This window comes from Rhea americana, unplaced genomic scaffold (genome assembly GCF_003343005.1).
Source record: "Rhea americana isolate MKP2758 unplaced genomic scaffold, rheAme1 scaffold_177, whole genome shotgun sequence".
In the NCBI taxonomy this organism is placed as follows: domain Eukaryota; kingdom Metazoa; phylum Chordata; class Aves; order Rheiformes; family Rheidae; genus Rhea; species Rhea americana.
In genome coordinates, this window is record NW_028185894.1 from 1379085 (window position 1) to 1406687 (window position 27603).

The 27603-nt window shown below is 38.0% G+C and overlaps 2 long non-coding RNA genes across 2 annotated transcripts in view; one reads left to right on the forward strand and one right to left on the reverse strand.

Annotated features, from left to right (window-relative positions):
* LOC146597840 (uncharacterized) overlaps positions 1 to 27603 on the forward strand; it is a 193935-nt gene that overhangs the window by 19407 nt on the left and 146925 nt on the right. The window lies entirely within an intron of this gene.
* LOC146597841 (uncharacterized) lies at positions 10512 to 27524 on the reverse strand. Its single transcript, XR_014895403.1, has 4 exons — positions 27440 to 27524; positions 19641 to 19687; positions 16939 to 17050; positions 10512 to 10761 (listed from the first exon to the last, which is right to left on the reverse strand). It is a non-coding gene; the product is annotated as an uncharacterized LOC146597841 (long non-coding RNA).

The window sequence follows — 27603 nt, forward strand, 5'->3', positions numbered from 1 at the left end:
TACTCTGTCATTTTGTAGAATAAAGTTAACGATAAGCACTGCAACTCAGAGATAAAGGGGTGTGTGTGTGAGAGAGAGAGAGAGTGTGATGACTTGTAGAGATTTCTTAGCAGAACAGTGCAAGTTAGCCATTATTTCTCAATTTATTTAACCTATCTGGTGGTTTATCTCTTGCTTCCACAGTAGTGGTTTTCAAACATTAGCAAGTGAAACCATTTTTAAAAAAGTAAAATTGTTGCACATATATTCATGCTTAAAGATGACTCTGGACAATAATCTGCATCCTAATTCATGTTCAAGCTTAGAGTGTTTTAGGGCATCTTTGAAGTTTCAGTTGGATCTGTAATTGAATTTTCTATTGACTTATAACTGATTCTTTGCCTTTTTATTAGAGTGAGGTGATATACACTCACAAGAAAATGGATAGCAAATGAAATTAGCATAAATACAATTAAGCAAACAACACAGAATCTCTGAGAAGAAAGAATTGGGCCTGGGATTTTTTCTCTTACCTCTCCAGGGTAGTGATGGGGCAGGCTCTTCTACACTGCTGTGAATTAAAAGAATTGTGTATCACAATGGGCAAAGGGAGGTGCATGGACTGTCTGGAAGGGTTGTCTCTCTGGTTCTGTGAGAATGAACTTCCTTCTCAATACCAAAAAGATGTCTCTGCAAAGCGATAAAGAGAGGCAAAGAGAGAATATTGCATGCTCTAGKTTTTTTGGGGCCAGCAAAGGCTCAAGTACAAATTTAGCTTACTACTAAACCTATGAAGGTTACYGTAACTGAAAGTAACGATTCTAGATAGTTAAAAGGGTAGAAGGGCAGGGAGCTTATTTCTTCAACTGAAACAGTTCTTCTCAGGGTGGAAAAATTTTTCATTCAAAATACAATGAGAGAGGGGTGGTGAATAAGTTAGCAAAAAATGATGAAAGCAGTGTTAAGTCTGGAATTTGTAATTAAGAGATAGCTGAATAAATGTCAGGAAAAAGGCTGATAATTCCATTGGTCTATTGATCCATTCATTCCTTCTTTCTCCCTTTCTCTCTATTTCTGTCTTTTGCTTTCCCTTCACAGAGTTACCTTGTCATGCCTGACAGTTGTCTTGTCATATCTGAGAATATAATGGAAATACTGTGCTTCCCATATTGTCACAGGCTACTTTCAAGAATTTGTGTGGTCCTTCTCTGGTGACTGTTATGAATGTTTAGAAGTGTGAGTTTTTTAAAAAATTGTATTTGAATTCTTTTTGGACAATGGCAAGGTGGAATCTGGACTAAATTCCTGAAGTGTATGAAAAAGTGGTTAAATGGGAGGGGAATAGAGGAAAAAATGTTTTTTTCTGTAGAAAGTGCTGTGCAGGTGTGGGCCAGGTCTGCTTGTACATGCCCAAGTATTCAAGGGAGCTTTAATTGTGTAGAGACCTGACAAATATCTTATTAGTGTACTTTCTCAAGGTTTTCAATGAGTAGAACATCTGGTGCTTTCTGTTGTGAATTCAACACTTGCTCATCAGAATCTGATGATTTTTTTCTAGCTATTTCCAAAAAGTATATTAGATAATTTGTTTGCAACCTTTGTCTTTATTTGATCCCAAATGCTGCTGTTACAGTATCACTATCTTCCTGCAACCTGCTGTCTTGATTTCTCATACATTTTTTCTGTGCTCTGCACAGACTTCTTATTTGATTGCCCATTTTTCATCTCTTTCTCTACAGACAAGTTCTGTTTGCACCTGTTACAGACTTCAGTCTAGTTCTGCAATGCTGTCTGTTGTGTGGGCTCCCACTTACCTCTAAATAAAAAATAAAAAAAGTAAGAAAGTATTTCTATTATCTGTTATGACTGGCAGAACTTCATCGTTTTACACCAGTGAGCTTCTAGCACATGGTGTACGTACTTACTGAAACACAGTTTTTTTTGTTTTTCCCATATGCTTATAACTTTTCTTGCATAGTATCAGAACCACCAAAGAGTTTGGATTTGAACTGTAACAGTGATAACTGTCAGCTCTTCTTTGGAGGTGCCTAGTGTGCAGGATGTTTTAGAAAAATGTTAGTGCAGTAACTTTGAAGAAACTACAGTAATATCAAATACGTATATCTTTRAAAAGATTTATGACTGTACTACATAAGATTCCTCTAAAAAGTATCAATAACTGTGAATTTCTTAGTAATTCTCGTGTTACTTGTACTTTTTTGTCATGTTGAATAAACATTATCAACCCAATTGTGCATTGCTTTTGTTATTGACCCTTGGAATTTAGAAGGTAGTCTTGCTTCTTTTTTTTTTATTTTACCACAAATTATATGTCTTATTGAAGCTTTGGTGCTGCATCTGTGCAACTGATTCCAGAATATATGCATATACTCTTTAAACTATTGAATAATCAATTCCATAACACAAACTTCATGTAAGGAACAGCTTCTTCACTATGTAGTCCCTGTACTGTTTAACACTGGAAAAAAAAAATGAGACCCTTTAGATGATGGAGATTTAGCAAAAGGGCTATGAGGATATAGCCCCTTATTAGTGCCATTCAGTGCAGGGCATGCCCTGCACATTGTATAGCAGTTATAACTTTGATCATGAGTATACCCAGCTGCTGTAAACACTGTTTTCTTTAGAGATGCAGGAGAATCCTTGGTTATTCAAAAGATCTGTTGAACAAGACAAGAGAGGCRATACCAGGCTACATCAGAAGTCCATCTAGCCCAATAACCTGTTTCCAGCAACAGCCCCGCAGCAGCAGGACATTGGAGAAGAGCATAAGAACAGGGCAGGCACCTGCAATATTCCCCAAGCACCGTATGCCCGCCTTCAGGAACTCATACCTCAGAGACTTCCTGAACCAGTGGGTTGTTTCAGTACTTAGYTTTTGATATGTTTTTCTTCTGTGAATTTATCTAGTCATTTCTTGAATCTGTAAAAGCTTTCAGCATTCTGTGCCAAGGAGTGTCATATCTTAAGTATATATTATGTGAAGAACCACTTACCTTTTATTTTTTTTGAACTTTCCACCTGCAAATTTCATATGCCCTCTAGTTCTTATATGGAAGAGACAATGAAAAGAAATCATAATTTCCTTGTGACCATCATGATTTTTTAGACTTGTGCTATATACGCTCAGCTGTCTTTTTTCCAGACAAAATCTGTGGGCCTTATCCAGTACCCACTGCTATATACGGGAAGTATCCTAGTTTTTGAACAGAGGTGGAGAGTGTCTGACTGCAGCTAGAATTGTAAGGTTTGTGAAATGTCCATGTATTCTGACTTCAGCCTGAAGTTTGTGTTTGTATACAGCAATGTGTATAGAAGCCTGACTTCAAGCAGGGTAGTCGTTGACAAAACAAAGACTGAGTCAGTTAATTCATCCATATTTAGTTTTGTGTGTTACTGGAAAGGCTTATAGAGGAAAAAAAAATCAGTGGAGTACAGTCATTCCTGACCATGGGGCTAGTCAGGAGGAACAGTACACTGAGATGCTTATTATAAAAATAAGCATACACAAAAATACACACATGCAAGTGTTTAGTGTAAGAAAAGCCCTGGCAAGAATCTTAAAAATGTGTTTATGGAACCGTTAGAGTAATGAAAATGTCACTGAAAATATAGTTAAGCCAGTGAGTATTTATGAGAGAGAAAACCACACACGCTTCTATCCGTTTCAGGCTTCTGCAGAGTTTTTATCACAACTGTAGTGCACTTAGACCTAGACAGGGAGTTGAGTCCCTATCTAGGTCTAAGTGCAGAGCTGGCTGTTCAGTCTGAACCACAGAGTTGAGCATATAACGAAATGGTCTTTAGAGGCAAAGTCAGATTATTGGTAAAAGTATGATTGTAGCACAGTTACAAGATAAAAGGTGCTTTACACTTCTTTGAATGTACCATAGCTTCTCACTGAGCCTCACTCTGGGCAGAACCGTGCAACCCAGTTGCTCTGGGACTGAGGGTCACAGGGCAGCTTTTCCCTGCCCTTGTTTCCCTGCTGTATTGGCTCATTCAGTTTGGCACTTGTGAGCTCCTTCATTCTTGGAGGACGGAAGGTCTATAACTAGGGATTTGGAAGGGGATTTGGAAATGTTCTTTGTTTATCCATTTGACCCATGTATAGAAAAAACAATAGAAACAGTAARAAGCTCATATGCTTGGCTCTGTCTTGTATCTTCAGTTTTCCTTACCTGCACTGTAAGTCACAGTCACTGCAGAGATTATGATATGGGACATGCTCTTCCTGTCAGTTTAAATTTCTGGCAGGCTGATTCCCTTCATCTATGCTGAACCACGTTTTCCTAGCCCCAGTRCAACAAATTATTGTAAATGGCTCGAGGAGAAAGATCATATTTTTCTTGGGGCCCAGTGCCAGAATTGCCACYGACAGCACAGTCCTGAGCTGATCCTTTTTGCAGAAGGACTTGATAGTCACTCTGTCTCTTCTAATCAAAGGATGAAATACTGTGGACTTTCTATTTTATCAGTCCAAAATAGCTTACAGCAGGAGATTTTGCGGTCACAGTGTTTATAAAACACAGGAGATGACTGAGCGGCACTTAAATTTTTAAGATGATTCTTGAAAGCTGGTGTATTTTGCACAGTCAAGGTAAATTTGCATTATGCTATATGCAACTATATAGTTGAAACTGCTAGTGACAAAGATGTGATATAAGGCTTACATGTTCAGTCTAAAGAGTCATAAATACTTTCAGGGATGTGTGATTTTCCTCTTTAAGTGCATTGATCAGATTGTGAAACTTCCTTCTCTTGAAACATAGAATTGCAGTATAGTAATGGATGTGGAAGACATCTGTTCCTCTGGGCAGTTTCTATCTTGATAGCTGGACATTGACTCAGACTGTTCCTCTGCGCAGTAAACCCTCTCTGAGTGAAAACATCTGTGATGGTGATACCAACTTWTATGTACAGGAGCAACATGCTAGGTGCAAAGCTCTCCATGATGGATAAATTGTAGTCTGGATTGTGTAGTGATTATGTCCAAAAGTTGTGCTTCATCTCATGAGAGAAAATCCTGTGCATTCTAGGATAATAAAAAGGGTCCCTGCTAGAGTTCCTCATCCAACTCAGATTTTGAAGATATGCCTGTGAATAAGAAAAGGAGGAGGGAAAGCAATTTTTTTTCTGAAGTGACAAGTGACAACACCTCCTTTTTCTTTAGTCCAGTTTCCCAGGGATGTCTTGTCCAAGTGGCCTCACTCTTTCCCAAAATATTTTCCTCTGGCTGGAGACCAAACTCAAAAACTTCAGGCAAAAATGTTTCTTCAAAAAAGGACTGAAAGGGTGTCTTTTGAGAGAGGAAAAAGATTTCCAGGCTTATCATGATAAAAACTGAAGAGTATGCAATGATGTTTATTTAGCACTTAGAACTAATAATTATGAATAACAAATCAAATAGTGCGTTTTGTATTGCTGCTGTAGATTTTCATTTTTTTTGGTTGTACATGTCCATAAATTATGTGGGGAATACCAGATACAAGAAATTCARTGATGTGGCAGATTTCTCCCCATCCACATCCCAGCAGGGCTCCTTCCCAACTGCCGAGGTGGAAGGAAGTGTCATTCTTAGGGGCTCACTGGCCTCATTGCTGCTACTTGCATGGGAGCTGCATTGGGTCATGTAACCAATTCATCATAGTGTTTTGATCACTCATTTTGGCTTTCTATTAAAAAAGCTGATTTTAGAGTCCTAGTGGGCATAGACCACAGCAATTGCTTATTTTAGAAGCTTCTGCAATAGCTGTTGGCTCAGATGGACATGCACCAGGGAAAAAGAAGAGATTTGCCCAGGCTCAGGGTAAACTTTCCCTCCTGGCTGCCTGTAACTCCTTTTCTTTCTTCGTTTTTTTTTTTTTTTTTTTTTTTTAATAATGCCTAGATTCCTTAAGCAGGATTAAGCCCTCTTTGTTCTTGGTGCTGTACAAAAAAATGTAGTATGAAACAATCCATCCCTTGGGAAGTTTAAAATTTTGACAGATTTAGTAATCTAAATTTCTAAGAGCGTAGCAATTGCACTCTTCTTGAGAGATTTGCTGCAGAATGAAATAAAGAACTCACCTCCCAGCCACTGTTCGCTTGCAGTTGGGAAAGAATGAGGGGAAGGATCTAGTTAAACAAGTGAAGAAAATGAACTTTTTGCTATCTACTGATGGAAATGAAAAAAAGCCAACATTTAGAGATTTCTTTTAATAAAATACTGGCTAGTGATGGAATTGCATATCACTGAACTGTGTGTAGTCCCTGCATATCAGCAGTAGTAACCTTAAAAATAGGAACAGAACTATCCTTTGGGTCCGTTGCTGAACTTCATGTGAAAGCTTTATTTTTGAAAGATCCAGGGGTGAGCAGTGGAGCAGCATGTATATCTTTGCCTGGATTCTCTTTGCCTTTTAGGGATAGATTTCCTATGACCTAGAGTTTTGCAGGAATGRTGTCTCTGGCCCTTTCCCACTGCTGGAGAGAAAGATAGACAAGCCCTGCTCTCTGTCAGAGCAAGATACTTAGAGAAACTGTGCAAGTTAACGTTCATTCAGCAGCAACATTACAGTGGCAGACTGTTACACATATGTAGTATAAAACGTGAAAATGAAGTATGTGGCCGTAATACTTGGACTAGTTTTCTCACATATGTAAACAATCGATAGAACTGATTAATGAAAATGATAGTGCAAGTGGGGGCTTAGATCTGCTGTATACAAAGGAGATTCCATTATCTAAGGAGGAGGTATATATACATTGTGGCTTACAGTAATTTATTCCATGTTTAAGTAAGTGTCTTATTAAAATGTATAACATCTGCATGTCTGTCTGAGCTCCTGCCAACAGAATTTATTAAGAATTGCTCATTTTCTGATAGACACATGCTACTTGCCACTTAAATTTCCCACAGATGTTATCTTTAGATTCAGCACTGTCCTAATTTGGGCATAAATATCTTTTCCCTTTTTAACAAAGAGACTGAAATGTTAAGCAAGCCAGACATGTTTTTTTCCTGCTCTGCCTAGGCAGTCATACAATGTGGCTAAGTTGCAAGGGACATCAAAACCACACAAAACAGGAATGACAAGTGATGCTAGTGGAATTAATTAATTTCTAAGGTGATGTTTTCTTTTTTGTTTTTTTCTTTTTTTAAGAGGTAATGAAGTAGATCAAGGTATGTCACTTAACCTGAAAACGGATTGCAAACTAAAGTAGGCATGGTGATATCTGATGCCTTCTGTGGGGAGCTTTCACCAGACATAAGGTGTCACGATGGCATGCTACAGAGGAGACCACCATCGGCTGAAAGCAGCAGTTGGACCTTGGGGGCTTTCTACCAGCAGAGAGGCAGAAAGGTTGTCCTTGTTGCACTGGAGAAAATGCTGTCTGCACTCATCCCCCCACTGTATGACAGCCTCTCCAGAAAGGGAAGATGTCTGCAGCTTGTACAGTCTTTTCCATCTCAAATGTTAAGCAAATGGGCAAATGTTAGTGAGGGTTGTCATACAGGTATTTGTTCTCTTAGAATTGGAAGGAGACACATTTAAATGACTTCAGGATATATTTTTAACATGCTATTAAAAAGCTTCCAAATTGGGAGTCAGTTGTTCCAAATACATATTCCAAAATCTTTTTTCTTTTTTTCTTTAAAAATATCCTGGGGCTTTTGTTTGTTAATTTGGTCTCTTGAGCGCCTACATTTTTTTTCTGAGTTTTCTAATTATTCTCTAACATAGCAGAAAAATCATTCTAGGTGGAATTCCCCAAAAATGCCTTTGTGACTTAGCCTAAATCCTGCTGAAACTCAGTGGTTTTTGTGCTCCAAGGGCAGTTAAGTTATTTTAAAAATCCTATCAAGTGAAGGCAAATTAGTATCTCATTTTCACTGTGTAATATTTATAGAGCTTGAACATAAGGTGTTCAGTGCAGTGGGAGGACAAAATGTTTTAAGATATCTAGCTTTTTAAGTACAGATCATTTCAGTTTCAGCAGACGTAGCTGATATTATTTTTCATTTTAGTGTTTGTTGAAGGAGTAAAGCTGAAGATAAAGCAGTGATGTATACTCAGCTAAATGCTGGTAGCCATGGAGAAAAACAGCAGCTAATTAAAACAAAAAAATAATACACATGGATCTTTTTTGTTAGTCAAAACAACTTTGTCCAAAAAAGTAAAAGGCATGTGATGATGAGTATAACTACGTGTCATTTTTGCTGAGAAGATTACAGTTAGAAAATAACTGTGCTGTGCAATTAACTGTTTAATTCCACTGACAGAAATTGCTGCAGGATATTGTATGGATGCAGCAATTTTTTCAAAGGCACACATGACAGGCAAATAGAAACGTAACTTATGCTGTCTTTCAAAATTTCTTCTTAGTATGTGCAACCCCCATATGTACTATTGCCTGCAACAGAGACTAAAATCTGCCTAAGGCATCCAGCTTTTCTGACAGCTTTGCACTTCTCTGGCTGGTGCTACAGATGAAGTGCCTATTCAAACTCTGTGTGCGATGCAAGAGAGTAAATATTTGCCCCACTAAATAGAAGCCTTGAGAGGCAAGTGATTTGCCAAGCAATAGAGTGGGATTGTTTCATCTCAGCACTCTTCAATGGCTTTGGGATATAAATATTGAAGCTTAGAAACCCTTCTCCTACAGAAAGAGCGCGTGAAATTGAAACAGAACTGGACAAATATCTTAGTGAGAACTTTGCTCATAGAACTGTGAAAGAAAACATTTCATGACTGTGTGCTAGCACTGATAAAGATTTCTAGTCCAAAAAAAGCTTTCAGGAAAAGCAACAGAAAATTTGTAGTTTCTTGTATCAAAAAATTTGTACATGAAAAGTTTTGAAACAAAACATTTCCGATAGGGGAAAACCTAAATATTTGGAAGTATGTTTTCAAAAACATAGTCATTCAAAAACCATTTGTTAGACCCAAAACAAAAATACAATAAAAGAAAATAAATACCTCATCCCTTTTTGCTTTGCCAAAAACTGAAGACACACATTGTTTTAACTTGACATACTCTAACTTTTGTAATTGTGAGCAAAGTGAAAATCAGGTATTTGTACAACCTTGATCAGAAGTTCTTAGATCAAATTGAGAGCTCAGTGATTTAATGATCTCTCTTTCAGGTTGCTGCCTCTGTAATACAGAATGTTTCTATTACTGGAATGATGCTGCAGCTGCTCACTGTAGTCTACCTGTTTATCTGTCTTTATGAAGTTGAAACTAATATGGTGGTTATGGGAAAGAAAATAAGACTTTGATTTTTTTTTCTTTTTTTTTAATATGAAGTAGGCAGCTATTGAAAAATTCCCACAGACCAATGTACCATTTAAATTTTACCCAAGTCTTATTTTAACAGCTTAAGTAGAATGTGGRTCTTTCCAATTGTTTTGCATAGAACTGGGCTTTATCCTACATGAATATATTTTATGCTTGCAGTTCTCAGCTGTTCCTGGTAACTGACATTAACAAAATTATCCAACCAACAAATATTTTGAATTTAAATATGAAAGGAAAGAAAGCCTGGCTTTCTCCTACTGAAGCATAGTTTCTCTGGCTTTTCTCATGACAATATTTGATTGCATCCTTCATTATTTCTGACAGTATTTCGTTTCCTTTTTGCTTACCCTGTGCCTACAAAAATAAAAGGAGCAAAGTGACTATGAAATAAAGCAGGCAGGACAACTGATGTTTAAAAAAATGGGAGAGAGAAGCCAAACCAAAACCCTGCATTCAAATGTGTATGTACACCCACACAGTAAGCTTTAAGAAAGTCTAGAACCAGAGTTTAAATGTTGTGGCTCTGGTTATGCTACAGTTTGTCCATAAACCAACTTCAGATACGTGGGCTTAGAGTTACATGTGAAGTTCTAATAGGGCAAAGGATTGGWTGAAAATCCTTTTGAAGAGATTATGAGAAAAGACTTACCTTGTAAATTCAGCCAAGATTTAAGTCATTAATTCAAATATGAAGCATTTGGCAACAAGAGATCATTTTCATCAGAAAGGAAGACTGGATTCATTATTTTTGGTTTGAGAATAATTTAATTCTCTGTTTAATGCTGCTCATTCTACTAGCAAACAAAAAATATATAAACAGAATGAAAATGGTTTACTAAAGATTTTTTTCCTGTAATCAAATAACATAACACCCTAAAGGGAAGAACATAATTTTATAGCCATTTGAATGTTCCTTAGATCTGAAGTATTAATGTGCAAAGTCCATATACATGTACCCCATTTAAAACAGGCATGTTTATTTCTAAGCAGGAACTGGCACAATTGGCCCAAGTGACTATAAAACTAAGTGATTATTTATTTTTTTATATGTTTGTTTATTTATCACAGTGCAACATAGTTTCCACTCGATAGCTACACTAAACTGATTCTACCTTAATGTATGGTTGCATGCCCAAAAGGATATACCCACTCAGAAACTTAAATTGAATATATATGCAAAATCTCAATTGTTTTCATCACAGTTTATTCAAATATTTGAGTGTCAAGCCCTCCCTTTTCCCATGCATGCCACTCATCATCCTGTCAAGCTAGAAAGTAGTTTATTCCTCTTTCTTCTCTTCCTTCCCATAGTGCAATTGCTGTGGACTCTTGATGCTCCTCAGATGTTGTCATGCATGGGTCTCATACCCTTGGCTAGTTCCTTTGAAGAGAGAACATTCGAAGAGAGAGCTGTTTCTTTGCTGGGCTCTGGTGCTCTTGCTCTTTGATCCCATGGAAATGCAGGAGTATTCTGTGGCTTCTCAGAGAGATTTAATTTCATTTGAGTGGAATCAGAAGATTTGATTACAGTAAGGATCATGTCTATGGAAAAGCAACMAGGCCRTAGCAGACATTTTTAAAGGCAGGAGAACCTTTGGAACAATAACATCAGCTCTGATAGGGTGAGCATAGAAGTGAAGGACAGAACAACGGAGCTAGAGAGAGTCCTGATTAACACAGCTATAGTCCAGACAGATCTGTGTCTTAAGAGAGATTTCAAAAATGCCATGTACTCGCTTAACTCTTATCCTGCTGAAATCAGATTTCAAGGGGGAGGTGGCTTAGGCTACTACTAGGCTACTACTGATAGCTTTTAGACCATCCTACCTTTCAGCTCAGTTCTGATCAGGCCCTTCAGTGTACCTAGAAATTACGTTGAGGGGCATCTTGCTGCTAATGTTGATAAATCKGTGAAATAACATGTGCTTCCTGTGCATGGTATCTGCCAAGTACATGAATGTCTGCAATCAAATACWGATGAGCAAATTAAAATTGACCGAAATGTTTTTTACTGACGACATAACTCACTCTTCTYGAGTTCCCTGGTAAGCTGTAGCTGAAGCTGTTCTACTTTTGCTGTTCAGTGTTTGCAGGTTGGGGCTAGAACGACCTCACTTTAAGTCAAAGCCATGCTGTGACACACTAACTCCTGGAACAAAGGCACTTTGGTGCCCCTTCCCCACTTTTCCCAGTTCAGCCTCGCTCCAGAGAAACTCTTTAGAAGAAGTATAGAATACACTGAAGTGATATTGAGAATTTCCCATTCCTTCTGTAATTGCATTAAAATAGATTTCTTTGTATTAATTTCTTAATTGTGTGATATTTGTCAGTAGCCATATGTCTGCATATCCTTCCTTTTCCTTTTTGGCAAATAAAATAAAATTTGACATCTTACAGTACTGGTAATTGCAGTGAAAGCGTATTATAGGATCAGAAACATTCCACTCCTCTTTGTTCAAAGCACGTCTGTTTTGTCTTGACAAATTTAATTTACCTCAGCATTTCTCGAAGATAGAGAGCACTCTTTAGATAGATGCAGGTTTTAAATTCTAGAATTTGTATTATGAGTGAAAGAAAATGATTCTTTGCAGTCTCAAATCCTATCTTCTGTGCTTGCTTCTTCCTACAGAAAGTACCTTTTTATGACTTACGGCTTCCAGTCTAATGAATACAAACTTATTCTTTGATATTGCAAGGTTTCCAAAATACCAAAGCAATGTGACAGAAACATTATCTGTGTGTTTTGCCAAACAGATTGGCTTCAGCTACCCACATAAATTTTCTGGATCTTTTGATCAGATCCTCCACCCTGTTGCAAGTATGGAATTCATGCCAAATATAGCATCCAGGAATGAGATAAATCTAAATTCTTTCATGTGAGCTACAGTGGATTCCTGTGTTATTGTTTCTGATAAATCTTTTGTGTATATTGTTATAAAAGCTGGTCAAATAACTTATTCCTCAAATAATTTGAAAATATCATTTTTCTTATTCAGTCAGCTTAACATATATTCTCAGAAAACTCACTTATCAATACTGATTGCAAATGTTACCATTTTTCATTTCATAATTATTTGCAAATACATATTGCCAACTTTTGTTATCCAATTTTTTAATAGTTGGGAAAATGATATAGTAGGACATTTTTTGGAAAATGAAGTTTGGACACTGAAAAACAGAAAGCAGACAGAGTTCACCCAATTGAAGTCGGTGGAACTCTTGCCGAAATTTTCATTTGGTATGTCTGACAGAAATGCGCTTAAATGCATCATGCTGTTTCAATCAAGGTATTTCCAAAATTATTGTCAGGAAAATATTGTTGCTGGTGGTTTTCATCAGTAATACTGTGTATAACTAGATTACCTGTCACTTAAGAAAACTTAATGCAAACTGAAACAGGTACAAAAAAAGTATTCAGATTGTCTAGGACTGGAGAGATCCTGTATGGGAGACTAGAAGAGTTTAGCCAGCATAGTCCAGCAAAACAGAGTGGAATATGATTGCAGTCTATARATACATTGGAAAAAAGTAGTGCTATTTAAGCTAAAGGACAATCCTGACACAAAAACATATGGGTATAGTCTAACCATGAATATTGTTATTCTAGATAGTAGAAGATTTCTAGTTCTAAACTAAATGAAAGTTCAGTACCAGGACAAACAAACAAACAAACAAAATCCCCAAACACCCCAACCCCCAAACCAAAAAATTCTGATTGATTTTAAACAGAGCCTGAGCGGCATATGAAAAAGATTATATGGCATGGTTGCCTGCAGTAACAAGGGGCTGAACTCAGTGACCCAAGAGTCCCTTCCAATCTGCTGTTCTTAATTAGATATGAGTATCATGGGAGCTCGTATAGCCTCAAGCCTGTTCCTGCAAGAGGATCCTTTTATTTATGTAATTTCACACTGAAATCCCTGCAAATCTGCAGATCCCCCCCTGACACGTAGGTGATATGGATTCCTGGATCAAATTCCAGGGAGAGGTCATGGTCCCAGAAGAAAATTCTGTATCTGGCTTCTGATTCCTTCTTAGTTTTGCATACACCTTCTGTTTCATTCCAGAAACTGTCTTGTCCTCATTGTTTCATTTTCCTTATCACAATAACTTCTCTTCTCCAAGATGAATTTAAATGGTAACGGAGGATGCACAAGCAAAATCCATACGACTGGAAATACTTGTACGTGCAGATTACCTGTTGCCAAGGCCAGAATATACCCTTATCACTGAAATCTGTAAATGGGGCATTCAGTGGCTTTCTTATCCCTTGAACAAACCTTACCTTTCCTCACTACAGATCAGGTCCTGTCCTGTGAAACTTTGTTTAAATACATAGTTTTCAGGATCAGTGGATAAGTGTACAGGTAGCCTAAGTCTTCAGTCTCTCTAGAAAAAAAAAATCAGTGGAACTCTCTGGAAATGAATTTCCTTATCTGGTGGTATCATGAGCAATCACACAGATTTTTCTTGCCCTTTATGGTGTTCCAAAATACACACGTTTCTGAGGCTGGACCCTTATCTTACCAGTCATGATCAATTCAAAGTATTCACTAAAGTCTTCTCTTTACATAAGATTTCTGCCATTCTGCCTCTGTTAGCTCACCTAGAAATTAGTATCATGGTGATCAAAGCCTCAGTGGAACGTGCTGAGGACTGAATGGTTTTGCAAGGGATGTCTGGAGTCTCTGATGTAAAGTTCTACTTGCGAATTATTACAATAAAGGTCTTTCCTAGAAATTAAAGATTGTGTTGGAAGTTCTAACTATCTGTGATGACAGATGGCAAAGGAATTATTCCTATTAATTTGAGGTGGCTGGTAACAAAGTCTGACAACTTGAGTTACTGCTTTCAGTTGTTTGGTGATTCTCAAAAGTGCTATTTTCCCAAGGAAGTTCACCAATGACAATAGCCACGGCAGTTCATACTGTTTACGAGCTCGTTTTATGAAAGTCACAAACTCCAAAGCTTCTGAAGGAATTCCATGACCAGAAGTCATTACAGGGTTGACTGCTAGGTGTGCTTTGCCAAGAGGGAAGTACAGTACCAAGGCCTGGAAGGAATAWAAGCCAGCGTCAAGTGCTGAATAAAGATGATTGATTGACATTTTCTTCTCTCTCTGCCCTGGAAGGATTGGGTTCTGGGCAGTTTCTGTAGCAGTATTTTATCTTTGACTTTGTACTGAAAATAGTGTAGTATTTCTTTACATTCTGAATACTGTCATAAGTAGTCTTAGAATTTTATTTTATTTTTTAAATAAGTTCTTGAAGCAAACCTTTGCCTTTGACATGCTTTGTGCCATCCTTAAAAGGTAGTTAAATTCAGTCTTGGTTATTAAACCAATGAAAAGTCCACTATACTACTGTTTCCTTCGCACTGCAGAAAGTGACTTAGTATCTTGTCTGTCGGGGGTTTAAAATGCACTGATCTGTGACAACCGTAGATCAAGAACATACTTGCATGAAAAAAGTTACTGCTCTTAYGAAGCGCAGGCCAAGCGGTTTCCTTGGCGACAGTTTTGCAAACCTTTGCAGACTAATGAAYAGAAAGGAAAGCAAAAAATTTCATCTAAAGTCAACCTGGAGCTCCCGTTGCCTTCTAGCTATAAAGTAGAAATAGAAGTGTCTTTCATTATCATGTGCCACCTGACATGCTGTTCTACTTAGATCATTTCCCCAATATTGTCTATACAAATGCCAACTTGTGATGTCTCATTAAATTACAGACAGCAGCAATTGTTAAGAGGCTTGAATTTAGGCTGTTCAGTGTTTGTTAATGCAAATTGTCTTCATTTTTTAGTAATTAGAAGAAGTAAACTGATAAATACTATATCACCTTTGTTCATGCAGAGAACACAAGCAAAGGCAAGATTCTCTACCAATGGGAGGTGTCAGAACAGCCTCCTTGCTTTATGTTGTTCAGGCCCTTACTTGCCATGTAAAAAGCCTTAACCTCTGTACTGCTGCTTCTTTATCTACACAGAACTGTCCTGACATTTAGGTAGTTAAATCTTTAAAGAGGCACAAGGAAATTGAAAATACTGTATGTACATTAAATACTGTCATTTGGTCAGGAGGATATTTCAGTGGATATTTTGGAAAATTTCATTTTCTTTTGGTTTGCTTTTACAGTAGCTCTGCTATGATCTATTTGCCAATGCAAATTATTTTGAATTTCACTGAATAATTTTAAGCTTTGTATCTTTATACTCAAAGTAGCAAGTATTTTGTGCCCGTGGGGTTTCTAAATTCCAAAATTTTCTGGCTTTTTTTCTCTTCCTTTGRAGGAGTTCAGATCTATTCATTTAAGGAAATATATGCAAAGCCATCATGGAAACATAAAATGCTTAACCATTTGTCAGACATAGATCTGTTGTCTTGGAAAGCACTGGTTTTTGGCTTTAGAGTTCATTTCTACCAGAGGTCGCATAGCTTTTTATTAGAGGTAAAAGGAGACAAGGAAGGATGTTCTTCTCAGACTGTATTGTTTACCCGCCTATTTATTTAATCTGTGAGTTACTCAATCAGTTTACAAGCATATTATTAGTTCCTCAGTGTCTTTGATTGTTACTGTGTCTCTTGAGTTGAGGCTGAGTTTGTTTGCCAGTTAACATAAACTTTGAAGTAGCTACATGTGGAAGACCTTGAGTTAGGATTTGCAAAGATGAATTAGCTGTTAAGGATGATCTATAGCTATGCAGCTAAAATTTGAAGTGATCCAGCTTCCATGAATGCTTCAGACAAGCTTATACCTTTTTTTTTGGACAATGAGCACTCATTAGCCTTTTCTTTTTTTCTCATCCAGCCAGCAGGATGGGGCATGTTCCAGTATTGTCTTTATACTGCCTTCCTTTCTGTACTTCCAGACCATAATGTCATTCAGAAGGAAGCTGTCTGTACTGGCACCCAGCCCTGTATCTTCTGCTCAGAGAATGACTATTAAGCCTGTTTTCCTGTTCCCATGTTAGGGATTTAGGAAGCATTGGCTCAAAAGGCTTTAAAGAGCTATTTTTCCATAGCCCCTCCTGCAAGTCTTTAAGAGCAGCCTGGCAGCTTTGTCTTTACCTGATTAGGTCTTACCACTGTGAGTGTCAGGAGCTATATCACCCTGAAAATCTGCTACTAAACTCTGAAGGCCAAGAAAAGCTGTGTTTTAGATGAAATTTTGGCCTGAATTCCTATTCACATCACTGGAGGTGTGATTCACCCTCTGAGTATTAACGATCTATCAGTAAAGCCCAGAGAGCTTCTTGTGGCTCATCATTGGTGACTGCCTGTATAGTTTACAGCCCTGATAAAAACTGTGCTTCTCTGGTATTTTGGAAGTACAGCTGTCTCCCAAACATTATGTGTCCTCATAATCTGCATATAAAAAGTATGGAGGTCTTAAGAAGGTAATGACAGAATAACTATGTAACAGTGAACTGTAAAAAACAAAATTGACCTTTGGCTAGAATAAGAAGAGTTATTTGGAGAGAGAGAGTGTTTGTGTTTTAAATCTGTTTTCCCTGTTGAGCTGAGTGGTTACAACCAAATCCAAGGTGATTTTAATGATTTCATTCAACAAATTCTGTTCAGATGAAAGTAGAGCATAAAGCTGCTGACTGGAGCAGCTTTAAAATTCTGAAGTCACGAGTAGTATTTCTTACTCTTACCTGTTCCTTTTCCTTTGCATGAATGTTAATGAGATCATGGTAGAGCTAACAGACTTTGATTCTCTTTGCAATTGTCTTACAGTACCGGAAGGTGAACCCTTTATGTTTGTCCCTAAAAAAAAAAAATCTTAGTTTTATAAAGCTTCACCTGAATAATACAAAATAAAGGATGGAATTTTTAGTATTTCATATTATCTGAGCAGGTAGCATAACCTTCCAGGAATATCACAAACAGCTAATTTCAARTTAAGTTGAAAAACTGACTAGGTAAAGATTGTCATCCCTATTTCATGGATGTGGAAAACTACACCAAAGAGACTGTACCATTATCTGTTCAATTCCGTACTTTTTCAGACTGATTTTCAGAACTGTTGAAGAGTAACATCTTCAACTAAAGTTAGTATGAACAATGATGAACACCTTATCAGTCTCAAAATTTCAGAATTACATTCTGTCTATCCCTACGTTTGGGTTCCAAAGCAAGATGGTTTATATTGCTTAATAATCCAAAGTGCTGAGTACTTGCCCTTTATAGGTACTGAGTAGTTGGTGTAACTGAAATGTTTCAAAGTGGGACCCCAAAATCTGAGACTCTAACATGAATGAACACATTTTAGGGGGGGGAAAAAAAGGACATAAAATGATTTACATCAGGATTCCCTATACTTAAGGTTAGAGAAAAGACAGTAAATCAGTAAATTGTCACTCCCCACATTGTGATTGCAATATTTCCCTTTCACTACATGTAGCCCGATAGAATCTCCCTCAACAAAGATCTATTCTGCATTGGAGGCTGACAGCTTGTGTTTAAAGCGTGTCAGATATGTGGTGTTTGATCTGCTTTGTCTATGTAATGTATAACATATCAGCTATATCCTTCAAGTTAGGTATGTCAAGATAAACAATGGTGCTGACCAAAGCTAGAAATTTGTAGTCAGTCAAATAAAAACAAGCCAAAGATCCCACTTAAGAGCAGACATCCAGCTGTTTATGTATTTTGTTTTGCAGTCATTATGCCATCTTTACTGGGAGACATGGAAAGGTATAAAGTGGGTTATCAGATAGTTCCAGAGAAAGTCAGAGATGCATAGATTTTTATAGGAATGCCTGGTAGAATGATGCCATGCTTAATATTGCTATGCATGCCTTCACAAGCATCCATAAGTGAGTTTTGGGCCATAAGCTTCTGCAGGAAAAGGTGTGAGAAAGAATATTCTTTTGTCAAATGACTTGCTTTATACTGCTCTATATTTTGCTGAGAAGCAAAATAATGAATTAAGATAGATGTAGCACCATGTTGGAAGGCTACATAAATTTCAGACTGGGACTGGCTTCTGACCAGCCTTTTAGAGCACAAGCAGGGTGAGATTGGGGCAGTCTGCACCCAGTAGAGCAAATGTGCTTGGTATGGTGTTTTTAARTGTGTACATGTTTTTGTCATGTAAGGATGAAGGTCTTGGTCATATTCTTATATGCATCTTCCACTGCATAGATTATTTTGCAGCTTTGAATTCATATATACAGTCCTTGATTATTTTCCAAATGTTTTCAGATAAATCTCTTCTATTTCACAACCTGTTTATGATGATCTCCTATGAAGCCATTTGGATCTAATAAAGACTTCTACCCACTGTCTGTAGAAGTAACATGTCTTTTCAGTATTACAGAACAGCAGTAAGATTTAMTAGCAGCACTGCTGCTGTTTTTACAAATGGGCTATCCATTATACCATCATACTGGCCTGCTGTTCCTGAGTGTAAGAGTACTTTCCTTCAAATCAAAGAAAAAGTGCAGGAGTTTGATCAAATGGATCTGTGCAAAGAAATTTGCATGTTACGTATTATTGGTGCTTTACTCCAGCTGTTTTTTAACTGTACAAATGCCATTTTCCTGCATGTGTGAGTTAGTTGCTACTGTCATTTAAAATTCGTTTATAGATAGAAATCTGCAGACAGTTGTACTGACCTTGCCTAAAGCATCACCACTGCAGTGTCATTTCATAGGGTCTCAAGTTTTCCCAAATGTCTGTTGTTCATGGCTGGGAGGAGAAGGAAAACTGCTTTCCCGCCCCCCCCCACTTAGCTAGGAATCCTTTTGGTAAGGTTCAGCACAAGCAACTAAACCACTTTTAAAGAATAACAGAAAATACATTTTCCATTATTAAAGAGAAAAAGCGTGCAGTATTTTTGAACAGCTGTACTGCTGAGCTGGGTGTGGGTAGAATATTGAACTCTAGTGGGAAAGTTGCCAGAAAGGGCTTTTTGCGTTTGAATATGCTTAGAAAAAAATAGTGTTTTTTTTTTTGTTTGTTTGTTTGTTTGATTGGGGTTTTCTTGCAAGGAATGGGGGCAAGGGGAGGATGGACTGAAGAATATCCTTAATAGGTTGTTTTCCCCAGAAGTGAAATACTGTCAGTTTGGCATGATTTTGCACTGYGAACAGTGCAAAGCCAAACTGTTTTCAAGGGAACAACAGAGGCTTTTCTCTTTCCGGACTGGTAATGCCTTTGGGAGGAGCCTAGCACATGAGAAAGCCCCACAGAAACTCTCCTTCTCCTCATTGTTGCACATGGGACTTTTACACAATTCAGGAGCATGTTCTCTGTCTTTTTATTGGGGGGGAGGGGTGGATAAAGTTCCATGAAAGGAATTAAGAAACTTCTATTACACTGTCCTGAAATTGGAGAGAGAAATGCTACTCACCCTTCGAGGAGCGAGACAAGCGTCCCTTTTTCCTCTCCCTCTTCACCCTGCAGATTGAACATGCAAGGATTAACCCCTCCTTCTCAGGATCTTCTTAGGATTTTCTGAGAATCATAAATGACTACAACAAGTTATAGTCTTAAATTTTTGCATTTTCAGCTCTACAGCACAGTGTGCAAGCTATTGAATCTGTAGTACAGCCTCAGGTAGCATTTAACTATCTCTTACTGGCCTTTGCCTCTGTCACTCATCCACAGTGCTTATTAAATCTGGCAGAGTGACAGCATGTGGTGATGCTCCTCCAAACTTTCTAGTAAATGGAATAGCAATGACACTCCAAATTGGTGGTGTTGGGGGGCAGTTCTTGGTTAATATCAGAGGTATTTCTATTACATTTCACACAATGTAAAATGAATTTGAGTTACAGTGCATAAACTGGTGAATTAATGGGTTTAGGGGTCCTCCTAGGTTCAATTTTTGAAGCCATACACTTAGGTTTGGAACACTGATTTTCTCAGACTCTAGAATTTTAATCTCAAGAGACATCTTTTTTGAAAGAATTTAGTATTAGAGTCATAGGGCTTGCTTGTATGGGRAAAATGACCAGCATAGCTACAGTGGAATAGCTTTTTTTCAGTGTAACTCCCCCATGTGGACATTGTACTCTGGAATAAAACTGACTTTATTTTGCAATAATTATTCTCACTAATTATTCCAGAATAGAGTGTCCACAGGAGGGAGTTCTGCAGAAATAGCAGTAACAAAACAGTTGTAGCTCAGCTGATTAAATTCACTGTGTAGGAATGCCTTGTGCAAGGCTAGCACAAGATTTGCAAGGGTAAAAATGCAATAGGAACAGTTAGCTCTGCCCTTTTTGACAAACTGGGTTGCTAGTTTTAGCTGTTTCTCCTGTGCAAAGAACTGTAGTTTCCACAGTGCTCCAGGACACTGCAGCATATTTGCTTTGATAGACTGTCTTTGTTCTCCAAATAACTCAGTAAATTTAATTAAAAAATACAGTTCTATTCTTTTCCGCCCCATACCCCTTCCTTTTTTACTCTCGAAACTGAGTTTATGTCTTTTTGGACACATGATTCTTGAGTAAAAAGCAAGCATTTTTTTTTCTTATTGTGTTTCCTGACCTGCTGGTGTTTGTCAGTTCACTGACCCTTCATGCCTCTCATTAGGTCTTAGTTAAAGAAAACCCTATTGAAAGATCTTTTCACCCTGGTCACCATATGGTCAGCCTTTACCACTATCAGGGCAGCAGGATGTCTGGATTTTTGGCTGTTTTTTTTCCTCCCATAAGGGCAAAGAGCTGTTTGCTGATACTACAGTCTCTTCGTTTTCTGAAAGATACTTCAGATGTTGATAGCTGCCTCAATTACAAATGGGTGAAAAAAAGATACTAAATAAAATTCTAACTTCTCCTATAAAACTTGCAGTTGCAAAATGTATTTCACAGTTCTTCAGAAGTCTTAGGGAATGGAGGTATTGTACAGTTTTCTGCAGGCTGTTCTTTAAAGGTGAAATAGTCTTATGTTTCAGTTCTACCTCTGCTAAAGAATCAGTATGCAGCTTTAATGAAATCTCTTATGTGTCACCATTTGCTAGTTCTAAAATCAGTGTCATGCAACCCAGCAGGCAGACAAGCTATAAAGCATAACTTAACAGCTGAAACCATCAGGTAACAAATGCCATGTCACTGCAAGTGCTAAGCATTACTTTTTATTGCCAAATTTGTGTGTTCTTAAAGCAATCTATTAGAGAAATGACATAAGAATGGGAGCAAAGATGCTGTTATTCTGAGAACCTCTACATGACATGCTGTGGGCAGAAATGAGCTCATTCTGCCAGTGCTTCAAGCCAATTCAAAGCTAAGTGATTGCATTGGTGTAGAGATGAGTCCGTGCTAATATGCCTTATCTCCCAAGAGGCAGCACTGTCCTAACACAGTCACTCATGGGGCAGACAGTAATCTGGCTACCTCTTGGAGTGCTGACTCAGCAGGCTTGCAGCTCTCCACAATATATGTAGATATTAAATAAAATTAAAAACATTAAATACATTAAATACAAGGATTCCTGAATAAGGATTGCAAGAGTTTTGAGATATCCCCTGGCTGAACCTTTTAACTGGGTTTCTGATTTGTAGAAGGTTACTTTGAGGCAGTGTATTGGGAAAGGAGAAGAGAATGGAGAAGAGATGTGAAAGTGAAGGTAAAGTTTGACAACAGTTACAGTCAAAGTTAACTCAGTGAAATRAGGTCAGCTGGTTCACTGTGCTGATTCTAACAATATGGATGCTTCATATTAATGAGGGCTGCTAGTATAAAAACATAAACCCCCACACCGAATCTAGTGAGTGAGAAACAGTCTGGAGTGAGAAGGACAAAACATGTCAAGGTGGAATGAAGCTCTCAAGGAACCACAGAAAACTGGTTAAGCTAGACAGTTCCTTTCCATTCCCTCAAGAGTCTGTCCCTACCTGTGCGATTCCAAAGAGACAGAGATGAGTCTGATCCTCTCCACTATGCAGCAGTCCTTTCCATTTTAAAATACTGCCGTTCCTTCTCCCTTTGGTTTTCTCTTCACTGGAGAAACCTTTTTCAGCTTACTCAGTTTTTCCTCAGGTCTTGCTGTGTGGACCTCCACTTGTTCTTGCTGTTCTCTTCCAGACTGTTTCCAGCATGTTTGTGTCTGTCTCATACACTGCAGTTGCAGTTTTATTAGTACCTGACCAGAAGTTGGAGGGTTGCTTTGTGAGGCTTATAGCTGGTTTATAGATTCTGGTATGTTTTTTCTTTCCACTGGTTTTCTTATAAGCAGAAAGATGAGTGCTTTTGCAAATAAACTGAACTAGATCATTCAAATTCAAACTAATACTCAAAGTAAAAAAGGTGGGGGGATAAATACATTGGATGGGAGGACAGGAAAGGGGCTGAGTTAATGGGGCCTTAAGTTAAGAAGCCACTGATCCCAACAGGAGTTGGAAATAAGGGGTGATTGCACCTCATAAACTAAGAGGAGAACCAGGAAAATGACAGGAGAAGGAGCAGCAAGGTAAAAGTGAGATTGTCTCAGCAAAAGGCAACAAAAAGATGAAGCAGCTTTAGATTACAAAGGTTGTCCTTTGCTGTTAATTAGAACTACAGTTTGATTATTTTATCTAACATAAGAGCCATTAGGATCATACAACCAAAATACAAAATTAATTCAGATAGGAGTTTTTTTTAACTTGGATTAGGAGGAAATATAGGCATTAAAGTGCAGGCAGAAAACTGTGCTAATGCAGTCCCCTTCTGTATCTCAAGAGTGGCTGCACTTGTATTCAAACTGGGCTGGCTGGAGACAGTCTCTCAAAAGTAACACAGTTGAACTGTGCAACAGTGACACAATGTTCACTTGGCAAAGATCATTAATAAAATTGTTTTCACTGGCATGGGAAAAAAGCAGAAAGCAGAGCAGAAATTAGGGAGCTGAGGATAACATGTGATTAAGAAAATCAAGTAGTCAAAAGGACTTTTATTTTCTTTAAAGCAAGTTACATTCACTTTGCCATGAGTTAAGCATTTGCATTTTTGCTGAAAAGTGGCTCCTGTATTAACCACACCTCAATTTTAGGAGAGTTCTTTGAATGTTACACTGCAGGGTCACTTACGGTACTTCTTACAGGAACGTTTTTTCCAAATGTTTACCATGGCAGCGTATTTTGCTGCTCTTCTTCAAAATAGCGTCTTAGCATGTATTTAAGAAGTATTAAAAATGAAATCAATAGAAGGAGCTCAGGTAGAGCAAAGAAATGACTTAATCTGGACCCAGGAGTGCTGATGTGTAACAACTGAGGCTTTGAGCACTGAAAACTTTTAATACCCTTACTTCTAATCTAGTGCAATGCCTTTGTGGGAAGTGAACTCTTAAATCTGTACTTAATTCAGACAAGTTGTGCTAAGGCACGGAAGAGATTTTTGTAAAGAAAGATAACAGATCTGTATTTCTGTGCCCCAGTTACTGAGTTACTGAATTCTGCAATTGGTTATCCACATGTCTGGTGATACGATACTTTTCAGTCAGTGGATAATTGCCTCTGCAGAAAGAGCAGAGCAGAAAGTTATCTGTGTGCTCCTGCGTGTCCTCATTTTGTGGCAGATTTGTAGAAAACTAAAGCCGTTAGCAGAAGTATGGTGAAGGGCATTAGAATGGGTCACCCATGGCATTGCTGACTGCCCTGTTTTTCTAACACATAGTGTTGTGACATTGTGAAGAATTCCCTGAGGGAATATTTGCTGGAGATTCATTAATTTAGTAACTGTAACTGTTAAACCTAGTTTGTGCTTAACATTGTTCTTCATTAAACTGAGAGACAGGATGTCAATTAAAAACAAGAATGTTTTTTCTAAATTAAAAAAAATGTAAATCAGACAGCTGCTTGCCTGCTAGACTCCTACAACTTCTCTTCTGGAAGTGAGAGGATTGTTTGAACAGTGCTTCAGGTGACCAGAATAGTCTCTGAGGTCCTGTCCTGCAGTATTGTACTGTAGTTGCTGCAATAGCAGCAGTTCATGTTAAAAGGTGTCGAACATTAGTAAGAGCAAAATGGCCACATCATTCATCTGCRTCTGCTTGGATACAGATCCTTCTTAACTGAAACTGGGTCATGTAAACTCTGGGATTCTTGGCTTCATAACTTACAGAGAATCCCCAGCGTTGTTTCCTCACTCCCAGTGCAACTCGAAGAACAGCAAGCCATGTGCCTCCTCAGGCCTATGACCCCACAGCTTGCTGTTTTCTCTAAATATCCCCAGCCCAAGGTGATAGCTTAGGACATACAATTTAGTAGCTATAAATCAGTTTGCAGCCGTGCCCAATTAAAGCTTCAATGTGAAGTTGTCCRGGAGGGCTGCAAGATCTGATCAAGGAGGGTTTTCTATCCTCTTAGCCTGGCATGTGAAGCTGTTTCTTAAAGAATTTAAAGTATGCAGTTGAGGCTCTTTGTTTTGTTTTGTATTTTTCTTGAAACAGGACTAATATGGAAATTTAAAGATCTGAGTGGTCCCTTCTGAAAGTTCCTAACATTGCTATCAGTATCATTCCTTTTTATAAACAGAACTGTTACAGTTCTAAGAAATAAAGTATTCAAAGAATGCACTCATAAAAGATTACACATACAATGGAATTTTTTAGCCTCAATGGGAACAGAAGGCTTTGTGAGATGCATTTGGGTGCAATGAACATAATGTTTAAGTCAGTTTTTAAGCCATTACTGATGAAACATCACCCTTTGATTAAGGGTCTACATGGCATGCCACCTACAGATGCACAAGGTATCAGTTCCTGCCCAGTGTATCGAGGATCTAGAGAACAATGCTGATTTAGAGTGTGAAACAACTATTCAAATAGAGCCATGCTGGAAGCAAGGCAAAGGGGAAAGCAGAGAAACAGCCTGAAAGAAGCTTGGAGTGATGTGAGATCTATTCCCTTAACTAGTGTTTCTGTAGTTTCATCATATAACTTGACAATTCTGTTGAGTTGGTGTTAAATACATTACATGGGAGTGTGACAGAGATGTTTTGGGGCCTTGAACAAGTGACAAACCTTACAGAAAGGCAATTAGGTGACAGTTCTTGCCTGTCCCATTTTTGTACTCCTACTTTTGTTTCTGGCATGATCACCAGTCAGTTTCTCTATCATGTAACTGATCTGACTGCTCCTTTAGTTTAGTTTAGTTTAGTTTTTTGCAGGGGTGTGGCTGGCTCAGATTTTTCAGTGAATGAGGAGGCTGGGGGCATCCTTCAGCTGCATCCTCCCTCCACACACGTTACCTATTGCCAGAAGTCTTCCAGGCTGTGCTTTACACCAGCAGATACCTTTCACAGCACAACTCCAGCATTGTTCAATCTTAGTAATACAGAAATGCAGTTTAGGATGAACTGGCTGTTCAGAAGGGTTCAGTGACTAGATCAGATGGATACCATCCAGCCTGCTTCCAAGTCATTTCCTCAGAAAGCTGTGAAAATTTGGTACTAGAATCTGTTACTGGGTTGGTTGCTGGACCTTATGGTGTCTCTGTCTCAACTGGGTAACTCTCAAGCTTACAATTAATTTTTAGTATGGATGTGGATGTTTCCATTGCAGYGAGACTTCACAAACACCCACAAAACCTTCTTTCATGAATTACAAGCAAAATGAGACAAAAAAGCCACTAAGTACATTCAGTAGTTCTTTGTTTAAATAAATGTTTATATCAACTGTTGCACAACAGTTACCCAAAACTACATGAAGCTGAATGTTTCTGGTATGAATTTATCTTTGGAATTTCCACTGGTTGTAGCATTTGTTACATACTCATTTCAGCAAGGATAAGTCACTAGAAAATATGCCGTTGGGAAATATTGCATCCATTTAGACCTTTCTTTGGTCTTTTATTTATATTTATTTTTTTTGTTTGTTTAACTACCACTGCATCTGATGAGCACATTCAGACTGGGGAGACTTAAAAAATAAAAGTGAAGAGAGCAAGTGAGAAGTTCTTGGAATATTAYAAGCTGCTGTGTCACTGAGAATGGCAAGGCAGGCAGGCAGAAAGCTCCTCTCTCCAAAGCTGACACTACAGTGGGAAAATTTGGTACTTATTAGGTGGTCAATTTGCTGAGGCCATAACTTTGAAATAAATGTACAATTGCATGCAAATGCTGAATATTGTGCTCTTTTACTTAAGTAATTCCGCTTGAATTCTTACATCATAGGTTATTTAAGATACAGTTTTAGGAAATGTTTCATGAAATGTATCCTTTGGARTCTTATGGTTCAGATGGGCTTACATTTTGTAGACCAAAGAGCTATTGTAAATTTTAAAACCGCCTTTTTTTTTTTTTTTTTTAAACTGATGGTTCCACTTAGAAAATAAAACAGATTATTATCTAATTACAGTTTATACATGCCAGTTGGGTTGAAGCAGTGATCACCTTCTGTACATTAAAAATACAGAAGCTGCAACTGTCCTGAAWCCTCAGAAAAAGCAAAGCCAGGTTCCCATGCTGTTTTGTGCACCATGTCTCCCCCCAAAAATGGTTTTCTAGTACATACAGCTCCTCTTACTCTTGAAGTGTATGAGCTGTGGTCTAAAGCAAGGGGATGTTAGTGTTTAAAAAAACCAGCAAAACCTGAACCTTGAGAGTAGAAAACCTCCACTCTTATCCTTCACATGTGGACTTACGCCATGGGCATCACAACCGTGTAAACGTAGAGTGTTTCTTCTCTCCTTCCTTTTCCTCTCCCCCCTATATCAAATAAAGGGTGATTTTTTTTTCAATCTGACTGTGCTGGGAACTTTCCAAAAGGAAGGGGTTCCCTTCTCAAAAATGAAAAACCCTCAGAAAGGTGTGTGTGTGTGTGTGGGGGGGGGGTTATCTCATTTGCATTTACCATTTTTGGCCTTTCCTTACCTACTCTTCCCAAGTCCTGTCCAGGGCGAAATTTACCATTAAAATTTACTCATTCCTGTCTAGAAGTTGGTGCATAGTCTGATTTCCAGTTGTACTGATGTCAGCTGAAAGGCTTTCCTTAGCTGGTCTTGATCAGTAAACTCACTGAAGAGGAATATGTCTCTTGACAGTTTAAGACTTGCTAATATGACTGTGTTGCATTGTAAGCAACAATTTTTGCTTCATGACAGTAAAGAGCAATGTTAAAAAAGTTTAAAACTTTACTGACTCTAACCAAAGTTGAACCAAAATTTGGTTATTCTAACCAAAGGAAAAAGGAAGAAAARAGATTAAAAAAAAATCCATGCAAACATACCTGTAGATTTCTGTAAAATTGTAACTTTAGGACCCATCCTCTTCTGGTGAGTGCAAACTGAATAGATCCAGTGAAATCAGTGGAGTTTCTGTGGTATTAACAAGTGTAATCCCTTGGTCAAGTGTTATTCTCCTTCTTCCCCCCCTCCACCCAAGTGCTAGCAG